The 23515-nt window shown below is 39.6% G+C and overlaps 1 protein-coding gene across 1 annotated transcript in view; it reads right to left on the minus strand.

Annotated features, from left to right (window-relative positions):
- The window catches only part of SPSB4 (splA/ryanodine receptor domain and SOCS box containing 4), a 276718-nt gene extending 253807 nt beyond the window's left edge, over positions 1-22911 (minus strand). The window contains exon 1 of the mRNA XM_067538952.1: positions 22810-22911. The gene's annotated coding sequence lies outside the window, so the exon portion shown is untranslated. The remainder of the gene's footprint in view (positions 1-22809) is intronic.
- Positions 22912-23515: the final 604 nt, after the last annotated feature.

A 23515-nucleotide genomic window follows, 5' to 3' on the forward strand; every position in this document is an offset into this window, starting at 1 on the left:
TGTTTACATGGGAATTGGCAGTCGGGATTCAATTCCATGCCACAGACTTCCAATGTGACCTTCAGCAACTCAGTTAGCCTCTCTGGGTCTCAGGTCTGGTCTACACCACTGGCGGATTTCGGCAGCAGTCAACTGGAGATACTCAAGCTACGTAGAGTAGCTTGCATATCTCTCGTCGACTTACTAACTTCTACTTACCGCAATGTCCCCATTGCGCTGTGCCAACGGGAAATTCCCTCCAGTTGACGCAGCGTTACTCTTCTTGCGGGGATGGATTAACAGCGTTGATCGGAGGGCACCTCCAGGATTGATTGAGCAGGTCTTCACTGCTGCTCAATCAATCCCGTGGAATCGACCCTGCACTGCTGACAATGCCATCAGCAGTGTAGACATGCCCTCAGTACTCTATCTATAAGTAGGAATAATAGCACGCCTCTGCCTCACAGGGGTATTGTGAGGTGCTCAGATGCCATGCTAATGGGGGCCAATAAATACTATAAAAAGGTAAGGCACAATCTGGGCCTAAGTATTTTAAGAGTTGATAAATCAGCTTATTTAGTTTTTTAATTTATTTTGTTTGTGTGTAAACTGTATGTACCACAAAACTGTCACAGACTCAGGAGCAACATATATTCATAAGCAATTAATTCTTCCAGTTTACCCTGCCCAGTATATCTACAGAACCTATTCTAACATAATATGAGATTCAGTTCAATATGTCAGGTGTGAAACTGCAGCAGATTTACAGCAGTGCACTAGATGAGACAATTTCAACAAGGAAAACTAGATTTGGTCATGAAGTTTCCCTAATTCAAAGTTATAACGGATATAACTGCAGCTAAGTCATAGCCATAGTACAGTTTTAAAGTACAAACCATCAGAATGTTTCTACAAATAAGCACTTAAACACGTCCATCTAATTTTTCTAGTCACGAATTGTTGTATAGCTATTTATAAAGCTAGACCTATTGTAGATACATCCAAGGGCAGAATCAGTTTTTACGCAGGGAGAGCTGTAGCAGCAAATATCCTGTTAAGTCTTCTTGAGGTCTCAGAACTTAACTTCCTCTGTGGGTGGTTCAGAAGCTTATGCAAATCTAAAATCCTAAATGGTTTCTCTTTTTCCTTTGACATGCTTCCTTTTAAGGGTTTTCAGTATGGAAATAGCATGCTACTGTATAAAGACTAACGATGAGCCCAAGATGCAAATTTCAAAACCAGATTTCTAGGGGAATAATCAAACCCTTTAATGGCTGAGGGTCAGGCATTTGTAGATTCAGTGCCTAAACGACCTAGGAGCCAAAGTTCCAGTGAAAGTCACTTAGCAGCTTTTGGACATTTTCCCTATAAAAGTCAGCAGTACAATTTAGATTGGGATTAAGTGCTGGATTGTGAAATGCACTACCCCATTTAGTAACGCCAACAAAGTGAAGGGGTGTTCAGACCTGGGTTGTGCTTGAGGAGTCTTTCTAATTAGAGACAATCTAACAGCAGTTCAGGTCTGCAAGTTTTTATATGTCTATATGAACAGTATTTATTGCCACAAACGTTAACATCGTGCAGCTCCTCGTTCTCAACACAGCTCTGTTTTGGGTAAGCGCCTCAACTCTCATCCCCCCAGTGTCCGTCTGGAACCTTGCACTCCTTGCTTTTTTGTTGATCATCTCTTGTCTCTCTTCTTCTTCCATGCTGCCCATGACACCTGGAACCCCTGGTGCATCAAGCACTTACCCTCTCTTCTTTAAAACCTCTATTCTTCTTCTGTGAAGCATATTAGTGTTAGTTTTCCATCCAAAGACATGTTATTGGTAACTGCACCATTGTGTGATTAAGTCCCTTAGTGGTCATTCAGTACCTTGGGTGTCTCAATTCGATTGCTTGTCTATTCAGGCAACTTGAGATAGAGACGACAGGTAAAAATTTTTAAAACCTAAGTAACTTAAGAGCCTAGATTCCATTTTTTAAGTGACTAAAGAACTTAGGCTCAGATCCACAAAGTATTTAGGTGCCTAACTCCCACTGAAAGTCAATGAGGCCTGGTCTACATTGCTGGCAAAATTCAGTGGCAGTCAACGGGAGTTACGCAGAGTAGCTTGCGTAACTTCTGTTGACTTCGTAACTTCCCTTTAGCGCGCAGTCTCCACTGCACTGTGCCTATGGGAAATGCGTTCCCGTCAACCCACACTATGCTTTTTGGGGAGGTGGTTTTATTAGATCGACTTCCGAATCAATTGAGCGTGTCTTCACTGCTGCTCAATTGAACCAGAAAAATCAATCTGACAGCAGTGAATTTGTGTACATAGCCTGAGACTTAGGGTCCTATGTGACTTGCTCACTTTTGAAAATGAGACTTAAGCTTCTAAATTATTTGGGTGCTGTTCAAAATGTTACCATGTCTACTGTGTGTTCTTTATAGAGATAAGAATACTGCAAGCTTTCAACAAATAAATGATAGTTCCATTCAAACATTAACTGGAATAATTCCACTTATCCTCTTCATGAGGGTGTTGTGAAAATTAATGGTTGTATAGATCTTCTGAGATGTAAAGAACTATACAAGTGCAAAGTGTTCTATTCTATTCTATTATTTTAATATTATAATAATAAAATAATATTATAATTAGATGTTTTATTAACTTTTATATGCTTGCTAATTATATTTCCAATTATGACAGACTTGTGTGTGTGATGTGGACATTTTTAGTATGAGATGGAAACTGAACTGAGGTATTCATGCTTTTATAAAGGGAGGCTAAATTAATCAAGCACTTCGTTTTATTTTCTACTGATTAAAGAATTGCTCTACAGTATTATGAAATCACTGGCTATTTTAAATAGCTTTTTACAGTGATCAAACTTGATAGGTCTGAATATAAACCTGAGTGAACCAGAAACTAACTCCTCACATGCATCTTCCATTCTCCAGACTAAGCCAATTTTGCTGATGTCTGTGGTTACAGCCTAATCCCCTTTAGTGCTACACACCAATCCATCCAGTTTACAATTTAAAATATTAATGAACTCCATTCATACACTATCCTTTACCTAGGGCACAGTAAGGGCAGCGATTCCCACTTATCAGGCTTCTAATACAGAAACACTTACTGAGAACTCTATAAGCATCTCTATAACCACCTACATAAAACAATGACTTCTTTGATTTTTTTTAAATCAATTTATGTTGCCCTGGACTATAGAAAAGCAGACCAGTTACTGAAGACAGGATGGACATTTTTCATTTAATTAACATGCCCTCAAAAACTTGTAAGGCTGCTGTGAATTTAGTTAATTCCATTTTGCTGATAACATGCTGTAGAGTAGATTTAATACTTAAGTGCAGATAGATCATTGCTACCTTTGGCATTAATCTAATGCCATGAATTCATTCTGTTGAAACAAATAACATGGACCCACCAAAAACAAGTCACCATTTGAGAAATTCAATATTCAAGCTTCTATCAACTCCTTGTTAAAAGTTGCTTACATATTATTTAAAAATTGCCTTTGCTTATGGATGGTAGGTGCTCAGAACCTGCTGGATACAGTAATGGAAATATTGTTCAGCCCAATGGGATTTAAAGTGATGTACAAGTTTCAACATCAGGACTCTAGTAATTCACAGTGCTGGTCACGCTACTATTTATTCTGAACCCACCAAATCAAAACATGTGATGTGTAAGTTCACACCCTTGTCCTGTCTCACTCCACCTAAAAAAATGATTGCCCTGCCAGATATTTAACATAGTGTATGGCATTAAATAACTGAGAGAGAAAAGTATCTGTTTGACAAAATAAATAATCTCACTGTACTAGTGGCTGGCACAATTAGAAACAGGGAGCTGGCATCACAGGAGAAGCAGCAGACCACACAGAAAAAGAGACATTCTAAAGGGAACATTTACTTACTGTTTGGATGTAAACTGTTCTGTGATTTGCATAAGGAAACAAATCTGCATAATTGGTCATGCATACATATGCTCCACTGTAGTCAAAGAGGAAGACAAAAACACCTTCTTTGAATTTCTCTTAACAACTGCTGTCTGGTTCCACTATGCTATGTTAAAAATAAGCAACTGCCTTTGTAAATTGTCAATCCATAGAGCTATACACAATGAATCCTGCCTCATATTCCGAGCAGAAAATACCACTTTCCTTTACCAGAAATAAATCTTTTGCAAACATGCTGCTTAGAGGGAACAAGGCTTTCACCTACGGAAGGAGTCTGTCGGCCTGATTCTCCTCTCACTTGTAATGTAACTCCATTCACTTCACTACAGTTACTCTTGACTTATGCTGGTGTCCTTTACATCAGAATCCGATACTATATCATTTCAAGTCTGTAATTTAGGAGGAGGAGCAAACCTATTTATTGTAGTTTCTGGGGAAAGCTTGGACAAGGACAGAGAGCAAAGGATTTCTAGTACATCTATTAATAATCTATTACAACAAAGCAACCACTAAAGATGTCGTGAGACTTGAATGAGTTGACGTTAGCCAGAGTCCTGGCTTGATTCTGATAATTCATGTTCTACTTTTATGCCAATATGAGTGAGCAGAGAATCAGCTCCCTACATATGATACTGTAGCCACTGAAATAAATGGCAACACCCTCACTAACTACAATGGATGCTGGATCAAGCACCCACAGAACAGGCACTCACGAAATGGTAACTTGTAATGATAGGGCTTTGGAAGTTATAACAAGAAATTCAACAGGTAACCAACACAACTATGCCATGACTCAGCTCATGTAATGGAACCCTCAAGTACTCAAAAGACACACCCAGCTTTGAACCATTTTAGGATCCACAAAATAACCATCACCTTTATTTTTCTTATTTAAATAGGTTATAGTAATTTACATCTTCGTGGAGTCATAAGCAACTATCCAAAGCGTGTGTAAAAGGTTACCAAATCAGAATGGTAGCATGTTAGTACCCACTTTGTATAGCATCAATGATCACACAAGACAAAGGGAATGGGGTCCTGAAAGTTCAGAGCAGCATTTTTCAAAATGTAAACCAATCAAGAGAAGAGATTTGCACATTTCAGACTGAGCTGTCTTTCACGTAGCTTTCCAACACACTTCCATATACAGTGTACAAGTGGACCACATGCCATTTTTATATTTCAAGAAAAATAATCCCCATTTTCTTCCATTACATTCCTTCTCAATGAATTTTACAGTCAAAGATCATTTCAGCCTCCAGTATTTCTTGAACAGCTGGTTTTACTTTTTTACAACTGTCACCCCTGCATCTTAATGGCCACAAGTTTCCTAAGTGCCTCAAGCCAGCTCTGAAGGCAGCAAATCAATACTGCCAGAAAACAACCTGACTTTTGAGGCTACAAGTCAAATGTAAAAAAGAAAAGACATCTTAATTTAGAGCAGGGAAGAAAAAAAAAATTCCCAATGGTTTTTAAGTCAGTTAGATGCTCTGTTGTGATATTTCAATAAAGTGAAGAGGAAGAATCATAAGAAGACAGGAATTGCCATACTGACAAAAGTCCATTTAGTCCAATAGTGTCCACCAGATGCTTCACAAGAAGGTGAGAGAAAGCTGCAGTAGGTAGTTGTGGGATAATTTGCCCCTCCTATTAGGTCTCAACTTTATCTCTCATACTGATTGTGCTAAATATAAGTTTAATATTCCTTCCAAACATTTTATCATGATTAATTGTGATAACTCTGAATATTCATGATGTCCATATAGGTGTCCATTCCTTTCATCGTGTTAAGTTCTTGGCATCCACAACTTCCTGTGGCAATGAGTGCTAAAGCCTAATGGAGCATTGTGTGCAAAATTATTTTCTTGTCTCAGTTTTGAATATCCCACCTTTTCATTTCTTTGAATGTTGACTTGTTCTTTTGTTTTGAGACAGGGAGAAGAGAAACTCCCAATCTACCTTCACTATCCCATTCATTATTTTAATGTACTTTTATAATGTCCCTTATTTATTTCCTCTTAGGTGAACAATACCAATTTTTAAGAGGGTATCAGCAAGACTTACGTGGTGCATAGGGCATGTGCTGAGCCTCTGCACTGAGGGAATTTCAAAGACTATAGTGCTGGTGTTCATTTGGACCGAGAACCTCCTCACTACAGTAAGAGAGAGAACTCCTATTGACTTCAAAGGGACCAGCCAGCAGTAGCCAATCACGATGATGGCTAGCCACAGTTTTGTCTCCTTTTCTAAGACTTACATTTCAAATATGCAGGATAATTACTACCCCAGCACAGCCTTGCAAATAGCACAGTGTGTTTGTTCAGAGTGAAAAACATGCACAGATCATCAGCTTCTCATTTGTTATGGCTGTGACTAATTTTCAGCAAGCATGCTCTTATTCTGACAATATTAAGGACAAATCATTTCTTTCCCTGCAAAGCAAGGAGGACTCCCATAACTTGCAGTGGTTCCACTGCATTGTCCCCTCAGAGCAGGGGCCTTTCTGATCAGGCAGAGAAGGTAGGCAATGACATAGTGAAACCCCATAGAATCTAAGGAATCTAGGATGAGCCCATGTATTTTTACTTACCTAGGTTTTAAGGGTGGGATTTTCAGAAGCATTCAGCATTGGCCTAACTCTATTCCTATGGGAATCATCAGGAGTTTTAATATTGTGGGAACAGAGTTAGTCCAATTTGGAAAGCATCTGAAAATACCATCCTAAAATGTTAGTCAGACATAGGAAAAAAACATCTAATATTTTTTAAGATCACAGAAGAACATACCAGTACCAAAAAAAGGAAAGAAATGCATGATCAGTTTCCAGAAAGAATATTAGTTGTCCATCCTCCTCTTAGTGGAGTTACACAAGGAAGTATTACTAACCACAGGCTCATGGGCTACAGTAGATGGAGGAAAAAAGGACAGCTCCCCACTCCTCAGCTGCAAAGGTTGTGATCTCCCTCCTTTCCTTCTCCCTGAAATGGGAAAGTACAGTTCCGATCTCCTCACTAGCTGATAAAGCAATAAACAATGATTGGGAAGTTACTGGCTTCCTAGCACTTGGTAGAGTAGCAGCAGCACCTTAGAGGCAAAGAGCAGCTGTCTCTGCTCCAGTAAGTTCTGCCCTTTCATCTGCCTTTTGTTGTTGTTGTTGATAGAAGGTATGATTTGAGAATATTGCAATAAAATACACAAATAAATGTATGTGTAGGAGGAAGGGGCCTGAGAGACTTGGTTTTAGATGGGACATAGTCAGAGTAGCCCATTATTCTTATGAATGGGAGAGGAAATAATTTGTACTAGTTTTATATGGTGGCAACTTACCATTAAATATTCTGTACTGATCACAATCATTGGGCCATGACTTAAAGGGAACACAGGGCAGATCCCTCTCCTCTGCTAAAAGCAGAAGAGTTATCTTCCACAAGAAGTAACGTGCTCATTCACATGCACGTCTCACCCCTAAAGTATTATAAAGGCTTATGGTGCAGGGCTCTATTTCCTTCTTCTCCTTATAAACTGTGCTACTCTGGGCCAGCATAGATAGATTTACAAAGCCAGATCTTCCACAAAGCCAATTAAAATATTCCCACTAACTACAACAGCTGCGGGTTTGAGGCTACAAAGTTTAGCTTAAGAATGTTCAGCCAGTCTATCAATGTGACTGAAAATTCTCAAGCTGTACCTGTACGGACAGAAAAGTGCCTGATGCTGGATGGCTTCATTTAAATTGTTGGACGGTTTAATTTCAAGGTTATGCTGACTTGTTTCATCCCTCCCTCCTCTACTCTCAGCATTTCATAAGTATCTTTTTATAGTGCTCTAAGAGTATAGCCATTTATATTGCAACATATTTTCCCTAATTTGCAGTTCTGCTAGGCTAGGAACACTAGGGCTCACTTTATGGTCTGATAAGTCATATTCAGAATGGTTTGAGGCAATACAATTAAAGGTATCCTTTGGAGTCCATGGATTAAATCCTGGCCTCATGAAAGCGAGTGGGAGTTTTGTTGGTGTCCACGGGGCCAGCATTTCACTCTCTCTGTATACCTCAGCCAGTTAAATTGCTTGACTAGTTAAACATACTGCTGTCTCTGTCTGCATCTGGCATCAGTATAGACAGATCTATGGCAGTGCTGTGGTATATCCTTCTATAACTGGGGATTCTTTCCATTCCTGAAGAAAAGGAAAAAAAAGTGTTCCCCAATTGCATTGATATGACAGTTGATATAGGGATCATTTGTGAATCACTGAGTTTCTAAAATAGCAGATGTTCCTTAATAGTATTTTAACTGAGAATACAGAGGTACTTACAGAAGTGAACATAAAAGACAACTTTCAAATTATCAAACAGTTGCAGTTCCTATTTCAAAGCCGGTGAATAAAGTATTGAACAGAGCATTAATCCATATCTAAAGCTTTTTAATGAGAGAACTGTTGTTGCTGGGGTTTTTTGTTGTTTTTGCAAACACTTGGGTGTCTGCCAGCACTCGTTAAAATGAGGTTGCTACATGCAGCAGTAATAATGGGTTATTCCTCATGACTTGGGCTGGGGAGAGAATTAAAAAAAAAAAAAGAATTTAAAGACAATCTCAGAACATCCATGGGTGCGTCATATATTTTATGCTCCCACTGATGTTTTCATTCGAATTGAATGAAACATTGTCATTGTAACTAAGAGAACTATTCATCTTTACCTCAGTCCTTTTGATCTCAGATGAGTTCTTCATGCAACAATCGCACTAATGTAAATCAAAAGCCTACTGGATTTATAAATATATAAAAGGAAAAACAGAAAGACATAATCATAATTAATTCTGTGCCAAAAGAAAGAGTTTCTCTTTGGTTATAGCCTTTATGAATCAGCATAGGTAGAACAACATAGCTGAGATCCATTTAAAGGCTGGAGAAATCTTCTTTTACAATAAGTCAATTATATATAATTCCAGACAGTTTTAATACACAGCATTGAAAGTCTCCAAAAGATGAAAGAAAAATACAGACATTACTGAATTACAATCTGAAAACCTTGACAGTCAAACATAATTAGTCTGGTTTTGAGAAATGCCCTCCATTTTTTATAGGTGTAATTTTGTGACCGGAATTAAATGCAAATGTAAATTATGGACCTAATCTAATGCCTGTTAAAGTCAAAAGAAAGCTTCCCATTAACATCAATGGGCTTCAGATCAGGACCTCTAAATATGTAAAACAGCAGCTGCAAAAAAATAGGTTTCTGTGAAAATGCTATTGTTTGCACCTGCAATTAATTACAGATACAATTTACACCCTTGATAGCAGAGGCAGGGTTGAGGTCTTTCTAAAAATCAGGCCCAATATCTGCTGAAGGTCAAGCTTCATTACCATGTTTTACAGAAATGTAGAAGACACTCCAAGTTTTTAAACTATTGATCCACAAAGATGGCTCATATTCACTGTGCTACCCCACCCCCTGTTCATATGACCACAGTTCTAACTTAATGGACTTCAGCAGAATGAGGCGAATGAAAGGGATAGGGTTTCTTGTTTTGTTTTTTGCCTTTTAAATGTTCATGATGATATATAGGCCATATGGTACAAAGTTTATGAGAAACCCAGAAGGACTATCACATGAAAATGGATAAGAGAAATCCAGGTAGCATCTGAGTGTAGTTCTATTTCTTGTCCCACCTGGCTTGAAACACAAAGGCACCTTGACTTTTCCTGGTAAGTGGATACAGGAGTTTATCTTATATGTGAAATCAAACTATACAGATTTCAGTTTTGTTCAGCTGAAAGCAGAGGAAACTGGATTAATGTGATGTTTGGAGATGAGCAATTTACCTCATTGGATTGGTCTCTTTCCTGTGTTGGGTCATATCCATCTTGCGGCAAAAAAACTGCGAAGGGACAATTCTGCAACCCTTTTTCTGGGTGAATACTGCATACTCACCTAACAGTCCTATTGAAATCAATGGGTTACATTCTGTTTTTTGTTCCCACTGCATACATGGGCCAGGTCCACCAGCTACATGATCTCCAGAGAATATTCTTGGTGTAAGGGTGTTCCTCTGGGTGATGTAGAACAGCGGGTATGGTTCTGTTCCACCATTCCTCAGAGACCCCAGCTTAGGTGGATTGTCAGGCGAGGGACAGGGCAGGAAGTTTGTTGAGGGAACAAGGGAGCATAACCAGCGTGCACTGTGCTCCAGCTATTCTTGGCTGTCACAAAAGCCCTAAGGAGCCACTGCAGATAAGCATATATTAGAAGCAGCCAGGAAACTGTTCTAAGTTATGCCATAGCCTGGCCAGACCCCAGACAGCTTTAAAATAAGGGAAGGAACAAATGGTTGAAAATTTGGATTTTCCAATTTCTGAGTCATCGCATCAGACACCTTCTGCAGGCTCCAAAAATAAGTGTAAATCAATGTACGAAACAATCTCTGTTTCTATATGTCTTTGTCACCAGATTAACATATAGAGTACACATTTTCAATTGTGCATAAGTGATGTAGGAGCCTTAGTCCCATTTTCCAAAGTAATTTTGGCACTTAGACCCAAATCCCAATGATTTCAGGAATCACTTAGGCACTTTTGAAAATGTTACCTATAAAACCTTCAGTTTTGCATGAGTCGTCCCCAGGTAGTCATTGCTGAAAGAATCCCAAATTTCCTTCCCTAGTATAGTCTATAGACTTTTTGGAAATCAGCTGCATGGGAGCTACTTGTGAGACGATTGATACTTGAGGACGGAAATAGCACAATTTTAAAATGCCAGCCACCTGCAAATTAGCAATAGTTTAATTCCCTTTAGAGTAATGAACCTAAGTAACTAAAAATATGGATACATTGGAAAATCCAGAAGTGAACTTTTGATTATTATTGCAGCTCATGCTAGAGGAAAGAGATCACTAGACAAATATGTAAGGTATATGAAAATCTGATTATTCATCTTATTCTCCCAGATGAAGTGCTAAAATGATCCACTGCATCTCAAACTGGAGCTAAAGGGACAAGTGTAGGAGAGATTTTAAATTTGAAACAGACCCCTTTTTTCAAAACCCAAACTGTATTGTGCAGCAGTGACAGGAGGTCAGGAGCTCTGCTGGAGAGTAGGTGCCAACACTTCCCTCTCTATTTCAATCCGGTGACATGGGGGTGTTCTCGTGCAGTGACAACGTGTAATTGAGCTGCCAAATAACAGAGAAAAGAAATCAGGTAAGGTTAATTCCCCTATTTAATAGTGATCTTTGTGTCTATTTCCATCTCAAATTGGGCACACTTCCCAGCCCAAATTGAGACAATTTCAGCGGTTTTATTTACTTTTTTTTTTTAAATGCAATCTTGAAATACGGATGGGAAGCATCCAAAAAGGATAAGTAAGTCTAGGGACTGGTGTTTCCTCTGCCAATCCAAAGAGAAGCTGCTTTTCAAAAAGAGATAAGAACAGGAGCAAAATAAAGAGAGAGTATATAGCAAAGGAGAAAATGGTAGAAAGGTGGACTAAACAAGTCAGATGGATGAAGATATAGAAATGGAACAAGATTAACAGAAAGAAAGACATACACACCTTTTTTAAGGTTTATTTATGCTACATTATTATTACTGTATTTGACTTCACTGGGACTGAAGAGCAGGGCAGAAATCTGCCCTTGGAGTCCAAAAGGCACATTCAGGGCCAGATTTTCATATGGTGAGCTCTTACACCACTCCCACTGAAATCAGTGGAGCTGCAGCTAAAAACCAGGCCCTGGGAATTTAATGAGTTTGAGTAAGAAAGGGTAAAGCAGAGCAAAGAGTGGTCTATGAAATGTGTATTGAGCTACTGCATTTCTCACAAAAATATGTTTGGTTCTTTTTTAAAATATCTACTTTATAATGCCTCGCTTAAACTAAAAGTCATCAGTGAGGGGAACCACCTGGAAGAAACCAGGTCCATAAAAACGGACCAGAACATGATCTATCCATTTTGTGTTTCTTTTCCATCCTTGTTTCATCCTGTTAAGTGATTATCTTTAACTATTAGTGATGACAAGCAGAGCTACTACTGTTTGTTAGTCCTTAAAGTGCTAGAGAACTCTTGTTGTTTTTACTGTGGACAAGATGCCCAGTTTAAATATATATGTTGGAATCAGTTAATGCAATTAGTGAATGCTTGTCATGATAGCACACTTAAAAAGCCAATAAACCAATATTTCATTTTTCTAACCAATACACCTTCAAATGATTACAGATGTATCTCAATGCTAAAGGCAGGGTTCTTGCAACAAGACACCAGAGTGATGGTCCCCATCAATTTTGACATATGCTCTTTCTGTCCAAAAAAACCCCTTGCATTTTCCCCTGGAAGTGCAATACCATCTGATCACATTAGATCAAATAAAAAGGGCCCAATGTTAATCTGAAGAAATAAAGCTGTAAAATTTGCAGTGAAACCACTTTTATTCCCCAAAATGCAGTCAAATTTTATTATCTGTAAGGAGATCTATGAATATTTCATGTAACGTAATTTCCAAAAGTGAAGGTTTTATTTTCACTAACATTTTTTCCATTCTGCTTTTCAGTTAACTTTGAATTTTGTTTGAATGATCAGTTAATTAAGGCTGTAATAAATAAATTCATTATAATATTAAAAATTCACTAGGAGGTAATCCCCCTGAACCTCACAACTGGCCCTACTACAGAGACCCCCGGAAAATTTCCCAGCAGGGTCTTTATCTTTAAATGTTTCATCTGTGAGTGCAACTCTTACTCACAATGGGCCAGACTGCCTAGCCTTACTCATATTGCTTAGTACCTTATTACACACATATCCCATTTAACTGAATAGGCCTATTTGTGGAGTTAAGATGCTACTAAAACACTATCCTGTGAGATACATACATGGTCTTAAAAGTTACACATTGTGAGTGATCTGTGTGAATAGTCCCAATGAAATCAATTGGCCTATTAACAGGGAGGTTCAAGGCCTTAAGGTGAATAATGGTATCAGAATGTGACTCAATGAGTGGCACTTACTCTTGTGAAATCAGTATAACTATTACTCACTATGAGTAAGAATTAAATAGTCAGGTCTTGGACATGGAGCAAAAAGATCATAAAGGCATGACAGGTTTTTGAATACTTCTATAATAAATTTAACTCTCTCTCTATTTCATTAAGAACCACACTAAAAGAACAGTTACTTGCAAAGCCCAACACCAGAATGAATGTTACCTATGCAACTCACTGCAGGCACAATTATTTGTGGGTACCAAATTATACATGCAAAAATAGCTGATACCAATAATAACCACAAATAGCCAGTACTCTCCTCTCCAACAGGCTTTTGCACTTTCGTGCTGTACAGAAAGCACCTGAAAACCAACATTTCCTGATGGTCACCAGGGAGGATGGAACTAATTTTCTTCTCATTACTATTTACAGAAAGATACTTGAGATCATGGGAAGACATATTATATAAAGCATGAAAAACAGAGTGGATGTTTAATCCCTATATGTAATTTCTCATTCAAGATTTGTGCTCGACTATTTCAGAACTTGATTGTATATAAGAAGAGACAAAATAGAATGGGTGAGATTTCTCGATGAGGAGTGTTTCCAATCCACCCGGTTTCACGGTGCTGAGACCCACCCTTATGCTCAGTGAAAAGAACAACTAAATAAAGTCTCACACTTGTTTCAGTTATAGGGGAGGAAAACCCCTTTGAAAGTATCCAGGAATAATAGTCAACAGTGATGTTAATTCAAGATACATGTTTAATTTACATTATTAAAAAAGAATAAACATAATTCAAACTGTAATTGAATTAACCTGGCATTTTGGATAAGGATGATTTGCATAATTGCTCTGGATAGGACCCCTGCCCCCTGGTGTTAAACCCATTCTCCACAAACTGTGTTTTTGATCAGTTAATCAGGTTGCTTGCATTCCCAGATAATAGCCTAATGGCTCATGTCCTGCAGACCCCTCAAAGGAGAAAGATTTAATTATCCTCAAAGAAAACATGAACATGCGTGTGACATTTTTTAATGCAATAAAAGAGCAAAAGCCATAAACACTGGCCATGCCATGCTAAGCAGTAGAAGGTCCGATATTGTGCATAACAAGAATAATAAAAGATGTCCTTTAAAAAATAGCAGGAGGAAAGATGTGGAAAAGAGGTGTGAGAAATTAAAAGAATCCTTAGTTTTTAAAAAAAGCAAGGAAAAGAACAAGGAGTGAAGAGGGAGGTCTTTTAGAGCCACAGCCAGTTCATTTCTGTACCATTTAGCTTTGAACACTACTTCTACAGGATGTGTCTTTTAAAATGGGCTGTTTTTACTTGAAATATATAACACTTCTGAATATTGTGTAACAAATATTCCAGAAATATAGTTCCATTGGAAATCTATACAAACTGTTCTACAAGTTAATACCAAAAGGCATATATTTTATTCTTACACTACCGTTAAGATTCACTTGTCTGGAACCTGTGGAATATTTGAATCAGTGCAGATTAGCTAAAGAATTTTCAACAGTCTTAAAAGAGTGGAGAATTAAATCTACCCCCTGCCATAAAGTAATTTGCAATTGGTGATTTTTATAATTTTACTAAAAAAAAAAAAAGCAAAAACAAAACAAAAAAACCTGAACCCTCATAAACCCTAAATTGTTAAAAGGAAGAGATACCAAATGACACCACAAATAGACTGCTACTAGAACCTAATGAAGACATTCCTCCTATCACATTAGAACATGGAATGGAAAAGTACTCATTTTGCTCAGCCCAGCAGTATAAATATTTAAAAGATAAGAAGCACATCTCACTATGACAGCAGTTTAGTTACAACTGGTGTATGTATCCCTAATTAATTCTGTCGAGGGCCCAACTAACTGAAAAGTATTGTCATGTGATAGTACTAGTGTCGTTAACGTGTCTTTCCTTCCCACTAAACAGAAATATAGTTTCCTTTCTGTGCCCCATGCTCTCAATGCTCACCTCTGACACAGGGAAAGTGAGGAGAACTCAAAGCAGAGATGCCAGCTCAGGCTAGGCTAGCAGTCTCCTGTGGATGATGCAATCTGCCTGAATAGCCCCTAGAGACAAGGCACTTTTAGCACTGTCTCTGGGTAAAGTGACTGTGAAGTGGATTGGACTATGTGTAGAGAGGAATGGCTACACTACTGTTTTACACTACTGTTAACTCCAGTGACTTCCATGGTTCACTGAATTCACCTTGTGTGCATAAGTGAGTGGCAAATCAAGACCAGTGTCATTCTGAAGTGAATATGCAGCATGCTGGTGCAACTGAACTCCCCATGTGGTATTTATCATATAAGAATTAGCCCATTATCAAATTATAGTTGTAATTTGTACCACATTGGCAGATCAGGGCTGACAAGAAAGCAGGTTATTAAACAGTCACATTAAGAAACTGACAGAAAAATTCTCATTAATTCAATCTCAGCACCACTTTCTAATCAGCTGGGAGTTTGTCTTACAAGTGCAATTTATACCAAATTTAAATAATCTCCATTTTGCTAAGGATTTAAGGAGCATTGCTGCTGATCTCCCTCTTTCCAACTTCTTACTTCCAGAGAGAGTAGTTAGCTTCAGGAGAAGCAATTATGCACAAGAGACCATTCTTTGCTGAATTAACTACATCCTTGAGTTCTTTCCACTTGTCAGAAGTCAGGGGTGCAGTTCCATGATGGATATTTTTCCCAGCCTACAAAGGATTAATAGAGGGTATATCTTAAGCACTCTACTCAAGATTGTGCGTTACCATCTGTCCTTCTGCAGGCTTTGAGCTCCTGTGTCTTCTTTGAAACCCCTTTGCTATCTAAGAATCATCATTTTATCTTCCAATTATCATTGTGAGTAGTGACTATAATCATCAGAAAAATTCTGCATGCTTCCCACAGAGCAAAATACAACAAGACACAGTTGGCCCATAGTAGGATTACTGGCCTTTTAAAAACTCAAGAGTACTACTGAAATAAAAATAAACAACTACAGACCAATGAAATGGCTTCAGCCCTTTGTCTCAAAATTGAAAGTCTGCAGACTCAACAAGTAAGCCTCCTTTGAGGGTAACAAGGAAACACCTTTGGCATATTTGGCACATAATTAATAAGTTCCGAGCTCGTTTTGCACTCCCAGCTGTTTAAAACATATTTGCAGATTATAAAGCTGCCTTTTCACTAGTGTTCTATAACCAGACCATTTCTCAGCATGGTTTAAAAGGCCAATTTATAAACAGAAAATAAAAGATTCTTACCAAGAAATTACACCTTTGGGTTTAAGATTCCCATAATACTACATGCCAAAAAACAAAAACGTACAATTAACACTGAACGGCTGCTAAAGTACATCGGAACAGGTGTTTTTAGAGCACTTTAGAAAAATGCCTGCTATAGCATTTATTCTTTGTTGGAGCTTGGCACAATAGCCAAACGAAACAACCTAGCCTTGAAAGTTAGAAGTCAAAAAAGGAAATTAAAACTTCACCAGCTTAATTATTTTTAATGCTTTTCAAAGTGCCTGATTTTTTAAAGGAACATTTAAATGAAATTTTCAGGGTCAAATTATACTCTCAGATACATACAGGTGTGTAAATCCAGAGTCAATTCACTTATGTCAGTGTAGTGACTCTGGATTTACCCTTGTGTACATGATAGCAAAATCTGGCCAACAGTCCATAATGCAGACCCACTGGGCCAAATTCTCTTCTCATAGAAATGGAAATCAGGAGTAATTTCACTGAAGTAAATGATATAAAACTGGTGTGAGTGAAAGGAGAATCAGAATTACTTTTGTCATTTAAAAACCAAACAAACATTCAAGCTACAGGTTAAGTAGATGTCTTGTACACAGAGACTATATGTCATAGAGAAAACAGTGTTATACGTTCTGTTTCAGGAGCTCTAATGTCATTTAAAGTATTGCACTCTCTATGGTGAATGCATACAAGCAGCTCTGAAAGAGACCTCATAAAAACTCCAGCACAAAAATTAGAACTCCACATATATATGGCTTACTTTACATGAAGCCACAGAAAAATTGTGCTCAAATATTAAGGATCTAATTTAAAATGACAGCTGGAGTCTACTTTTCCTAGCACAGTCTTAACACTAATGTACAGTGCACTAACTCAGGAGCTCCTGATCCATCCAGTGCCAAAGGATTAAATCCAAAAACAATCATACAAGTTGTTTGCCACTAATACATTTTTCCAAAGAAAAAGTTGAAAAAAAATCTCTTAAATTAACTAAGAGGTCATGAGTTTCATAGTCTCACAATGGTTTACACACTGTAATAGATCAGACAAACTGTCCAATGTATAATGGCTACCCTATAAACCCATACATATTATGAAAAACCAGTCTGCAAGATGGGGATTTTGGGGGGTAAAATCCTGTCCCCATTCAGTGAGATTTTCTCTTTTGGAATCTGAACTACAAAAAGGGTATTTACTTACTAAGCTTTTCTCACCAGCTTCAGTATCTTCAACAGGCATCAAGATATCACATGTGAAAGCTAATCACAGAAGACTAAAAATTTACATCGGTCTTATATCGGGGACTTGCTTTATCTGATGCTGAACAAGTTCCAAAAAGACCTGAGAGACAGATGTATGACTGTCCTTTTAATGGCTGATAACTTATGTACATTCAGAGCTAGAAACAAATGCATTATTACAATGGATAGCTGAAATTCCCTACATTGCAATGGTCAAAGCCCACACATGGGGGGTAAAAGGGTACACTTTACCAGGGCCTAGAGGACATCGGGGGCCCAGCCCAGGCTGCAACCCCGTTACCATGAGGAAAAAAATGTTCATGGCTCATGAGATTGTATGTATGGGATGAGGGATTGTGGTACGTGTGTGGGACAAGTTTGTACTGGGCCCAAAGAAAGTTATCCTTGGGCCCTGGCAATGGTTTAAAACATTAATTTCTACCATTACCAGTTAACAAGTATTGTCTAAGTACACATCAGCACTGAAGTGAGAGAAGAAGTAACACAGTAATCAGAATCACATGATTTTTAAGGTTGGATTTTACACAACCTGCTGAAGTTTGAAACAACTTGATGAATCAGTACAAATGCTTTTAGAACCAGTAAATTTTCTCAAATATTGGTCCAGAACTAGTGATCTGAAAGAAACATTCTATCCTTGTTACACAGAACTCTTCACTTGCCTTTTGAAAGCGATTTAAGCCAAAGTGAAGAATTGGATCCTGATGTTGTAAACAGAGCTAGAAAACAACAGGGTGAGACAGCACTGTTCTTTTATTAATGTTGTGTCTTATACAATAACAAAACACCTCAAGTGGAAACATTGTAAAATAACTAAACTCCTTGAGTAAATCCTGATTCCTGCCGGTTTGCTTAACTACTGCATAGTATATGGAAGACCTCTTTCAGCAAACAATCCTTGGGAAAGTTTGATCAAAATATGCTAAACACTATGTGTATATTATATGTTAACCCACATCAAGAACGCTTTAAATGTGGCCTAACCCTGCTCCCATTGAACTTGATCCTACATTCATTGAAGTCCATGGCAATGCTCCCATTTTCTTTAATGGTGCAGGATGAGGGCCATTGAGCAGAGTCAGACTAATGCAAAAAGCATTTTTGAAAATTATGCTCTGAAAGGCCCTGGCTTCCAAAGGCTATGGCTATATTAGAGAGCTTACAGTGGTGCAGAAGCTCTCCCTCCAACACAGCTCTGAACACACCAATGCTTCGGTTGGTGTAACTTATGTCGCACGGATGGGGTGGCTTATTCACACCCTTGAGCAATATAAGCTATAGCGACATAAGTGGTAGTGTGGACATAGCCAAAGTCTTTTCAGAATTATGCAAGGACCTGATGACATGAATTTGTCCATCACATATACAGATGCATGCATATCATTGACCTGCAGATTTTTCAGTGGCACTTCCTATTTGAAGCTGAAACCCAAAAGCAGTAACACCTTTGTGCCAATGGTACAATATATATTAGCCTTCAGTAAGGCATTATTCAAGAAAAACTCCCTACATTTTGAAGAAGGTATATGACTCTCATCCATGCTCATACTGAATGATAAATAATGATGAAACAATCCCTTTTTGGGGGGAGGGGAAAAAAGGGGTTGGTTTTTTTAATGTTACCACTGACAGAAGCGATGAGAAACCCTTTCTACAAATAGTTCCAGAGGGGTATCCGTGTTAGTCTGTATTACTGCATCTGAAGAAGAGAGCTGAAGTCTCTCGAAAGCTTATGTCTGCAAATATTAAATTTGTTAGTCTTTAAAGTGCCACAGAACTCTCGTTGTCCTTTCTACAAAGAAATCATGCTTTAGGATTTCTGACATTACTGATAACCAGCGCTTGCAATGAAATCTATGGATCCTTGCCTACAGAGAAGCAGAAAGGAAGATATGTTGTTAAATGATGTGGGACTTACTCCTTTGCACCATTGAAATCCTTCCAGAGAGCAGATTCAGGGTCAGCAATGCCATCCATAGGCCATAGGCAGCTGTGCTGAGACAGGGGACTTCAAATGATCCTCCTTGCCTTTGGCAGATCTTCCAAGATCTCTCCATGGATCTCAGAAGTCTACACAATGGTGTACGAGCCTGAATCTGGGGATGGAGAATAATCCACAAAGGGAAGGGGAGGATGAGCCCTTTGTTTTTACAGTGACATTTTTGTCTGATCTCTATTTGTCACTGTGTATAAAATTCTTCACATCTTTTCAATAATGCCATTTTGATTTTTAAAAATATTGTATTCAATTTTTATGATGTTTTCATTAACTGTTTTAATGAGTGCTTCAAGATGGAAGGGTGGTGGACAAGAGCACTGTAAAATGAGTTTAAACAAATTAACAAAAACATCAGAACCACAACATGCACCTTTGGTACTTTTAGATTCCTTCTTACTGATCTATAGAGAAGCAAGGGAGGGAGAGAGAAAGAGACAGGGAGGGAGAGAAAGCGCGCTATTTTGACATGTGCTTTGATTAATATTAAGCAGACACATATTACTATATATAGCAGTTATTACTGACCACTGGCTTTAACTACTGTCACTGTAAACAGGTCACCTGTGATATTATGAAACAGTGGTACACAACTTCCTCATTAGCATCATTTAAATAACTTAGTTCAGTATTTCCTTAGGCAATTCTGTGATTACTTACTGACAGCTTACATGTCACTTTAGTGGTTTGGTCCTACCATTTTCAGCCTTGATTAGCATCAAGACATAGAATTAGTGACCCTCATGGCTGCTTTGCATACAGAGTAGACACTGTTACATACACTGTGGAATGTAACAACAGAAGGGGGTAAATCAGCTACTGAAAGAGTACAATTAAGAATCAAGTTAATCGGCACTGTCAAAAGTTTTAGCCCCAAATTTTGATTTAACGTAAAACATGACTGGTAAGTTTTCTGAATATTAAATCTCTAGATTTTTTTCCTAGTGGGAAGGAAGGAATCTAATAGTCCACTGCTGAAAAATTATTCATGCAGCTATAGTATGTGTGGGACCTACAATATCTGTTTTAGGTGCTTACTCTGCAGCAACTAAGTCTACACTTAAAACACTGCACCAGGGTAGCAGCACCGCTGTAGCGCTTACGTGAAGATGCTATTTTACTGAGACGAGAGCTTCTCCCATCAGCATTATTAATCCACCCACCTTCACAAGAGGCGTCAGCTACGTCAATGAGAGAAGCACCACCGTTGACACAATGATGTCTATACCAGGGGTTAGGTCAGTATAACTGCATCACTCAGGGATATGGATTTTTCACACCCCTGAGTGATATAGTTATACCAGTGTAATTTATAGTGTAGACCTAGCCTCATACTATTCCCAGAGCTGTGCTCAATGCAATCCATGATAAACCTATTTTGGCATGAGGTACCTTGCTTATTTATTTCCATTCATAAAACAGAAAATAAAATATTTCCTTAACTAACAAAGTGTATAAAGAAAAATGTAAGCTATTAATAATAATACCAAGCTCTTGTATAGCATTTTTATCAGTAGATCTCAAAGCACTTTACAAAGGAGGTCATCATAATATTCTTATTTTATAGATGGGAAAACTGAGTCTCAGAGAACTGGAATGATTTGCCCAAGGTCTCCCAGAAGACTAGTGGCAGAGTTGGTGTAGACCCCAGGTCTCCTAAGTCCCAGTCCAATGTTCTGTCCATTAGGTCATATTGCTCTGAACAGAAATCAGAGCTGTGTCTTAGAAATAAAGGACAAAAATACATACATTTTATCTAGATATTTGGCAATGTACTAGTACTAGATGACTAGCATAACATATTGTATAGGTAGTAGACTCCCCTTGGATCATACAGCTTAAGATGCAACATACTGCCACAAATTCTTAATGTACAATTGATTTGAACCTATCCAAATATTACTTATATTGGAGTAAGCTAGAGCACAATTTCTTTATGGCCAGTTACATTAATTAAACCCCAATCCTAGGATCCAGAGTTGTTTCATACCCTTTTCTAGTTATGCCTCTTGATGTCAATAGTGTAGCAGAGTAGAAACCACAGTTTCTGTTTCCAATAATGGCACAGGATGTTCCAGGAAAATTAATTCATTTCCCCCTCCTCCCCTCAAATCTCTTGTGATTACCTTCATCCATCCTTTCCCAGAGGGAATTTACAATCCCTGTAGTTCCTGCAGTAAGGAACCTGAGTGAGCTGCATGGAAAAGTGTTCCTTTAGGAATCCTCTTTCTGGAAAGTTAAGAATCACACTGACAACTGCATCCTAGCAGGAACATTGGGAAAAGCCAAGTAGATGTGTACTCGTTGTATGGTGATTTCCTTTGGAAACATTATTATTGACCTCTGATTGAAATGTTAGGCATTAAAAGGGCAAGGTTTCCTTCACTTAGAAAGCAGAGTTCATTTTGCTTCATACTAATATTGTTGAGCTTTCCTTCCCCCTCAGAACTACCTAAAAACCTGCCGAGAGAAAGGGCTATTCCCCCTCCCCCCATTTCCCCAACCCATATACTGGAAGGAAAGGGGGAAAGGCAAGACGCCAGAAGATGCAGCTTTTGCCCCAAGGCAGCCTGCCAGGAACAGTGAGAGCTGGGGAGGTGCAGGGGAACAACCTTGCAAAACCTCACCGGGCTTCCACTGGCTGTCATGCCTGCGCGCCCCGAGGAAGGACCCCTTTAATCACTGGCCCTTTCCTTCATCCCCAGTCCCCTCCTCTTCACCTGGGGGGGCCGGGAGAAGAGTTAGATCCACCCTGGCGTGTCTCAGCTGACTTCAGTAGAAATACACCAGGGATGCAATTGGCCCCGGCTCCACATAGCTGAGGGTGGTGGTGGGGAGTCCGTACATACAAGGGAAGGGGTGAAGCACATTTCCAGCAGAGGGGCGGGGGGAGGAGGGGCTCTCTAATGCAGCAACAGATTTCAGTGAGAGCCGGGCAGCCCCCAGCCCTGGTGCTCACCGGGGTTACTTACGGGGCAGCCGGCCACCGATGACCTCAGCGCGCGGCTCTGTCCACACGAGCCAACTTCGCTTGGCACCGGAGCGCGCCCTCCCTGTCCCCGGCTGCTGCGCGCCGCCACCCCCCGCCGGGCGCAGGAGCCCGGGACTCCCCGGGAGCGGGGTGCCGCACGTGCGCGCGCTGCCTGCTGCCCGCTGCCGGGTCAGCCAAGCCCCACGCCCAGCAGCCAGGCTCACCTCGCCTCGAGTCGCCAGCCCGGAGCGGAGAGAGCTGCTGCTGCTCAGGCACAGACGCTCCCCCAGGGTCCTAGCGTCAGCCCGGGAATGGCAGCAGGCAGGAGGCTGGGGGACTGACAGAGCTTCCCACCAGCGAGCAGCCTCCCTGGGAATGGCTCTGACCTGTCAGCCTGGATCCTGCAGCGCCTCAGAGCCGGCTTCCTGTGATCGCCCTGCCCCTCCTTCTCGGCTCTTGTCTTTCACTGCGCTTCCCGCCTCACCCCGTAGGCATGGGACACCTTTCCCCAAGCGAGTCCACAAAAGCCCCTGGCCTTCAAAGCCAGCACTACGACTGGGAACTGGCCAAACCATCCCTGCTACCTTGTGGGGCATTAAGAACCCTCCGGAGTTCGCTTCCTTGTTTGGTTAGAACATGGGTGTTTTGTAAACCATCACAACAATTAGCCGGCTCCAAAGCATCTAGCTGCACAGAGCTGGCTTGTGTAAGCAAATGTTCTTATGCGCCTTTCCCTGCTCCTAGCGCCCTGTTCCTTCTGGTTGTGACACCCAGGGGTTGTGTGATGTTCCAAAGGAGACTGCAGTGAAAACGCCTCAGGATCCACTATGTCTTTTCCTTTGGCTTTGCACAGCACCTAGCATAAGGGAGTCCTAATGGTGCCTCTGGGAGTCACTGTAATACAGCTCAGAAATAAGGGCTTAAAGGCACAGTAGGTAGATGTAAAAGGTGTCTGCCAGACTCCCACAAACTTTCCCAAATATATTTTGTACAATACCTCATTAAACTCTGTCTGTTTCTCCTTTTCTTATTGGTTATCAAGATATTGTAGGAGGCACTGTGGCCTAGTGGTTAAAGAACAAGGTTTATTTT

Source organism: Emydura macquarii, unplaced genomic scaffold (assembly GCF_026122565.2).
Source record: "Emydura macquarii macquarii isolate MOO-44397 ecotype Brisbane River unplaced genomic scaffold, CSIRO-AGI_Emac_v2 contig_499, whole genome shotgun sequence".
NCBI lineage: Eukaryota > Metazoa > Chordata > Testudines > Chelidae > Emydura > Emydura macquarii.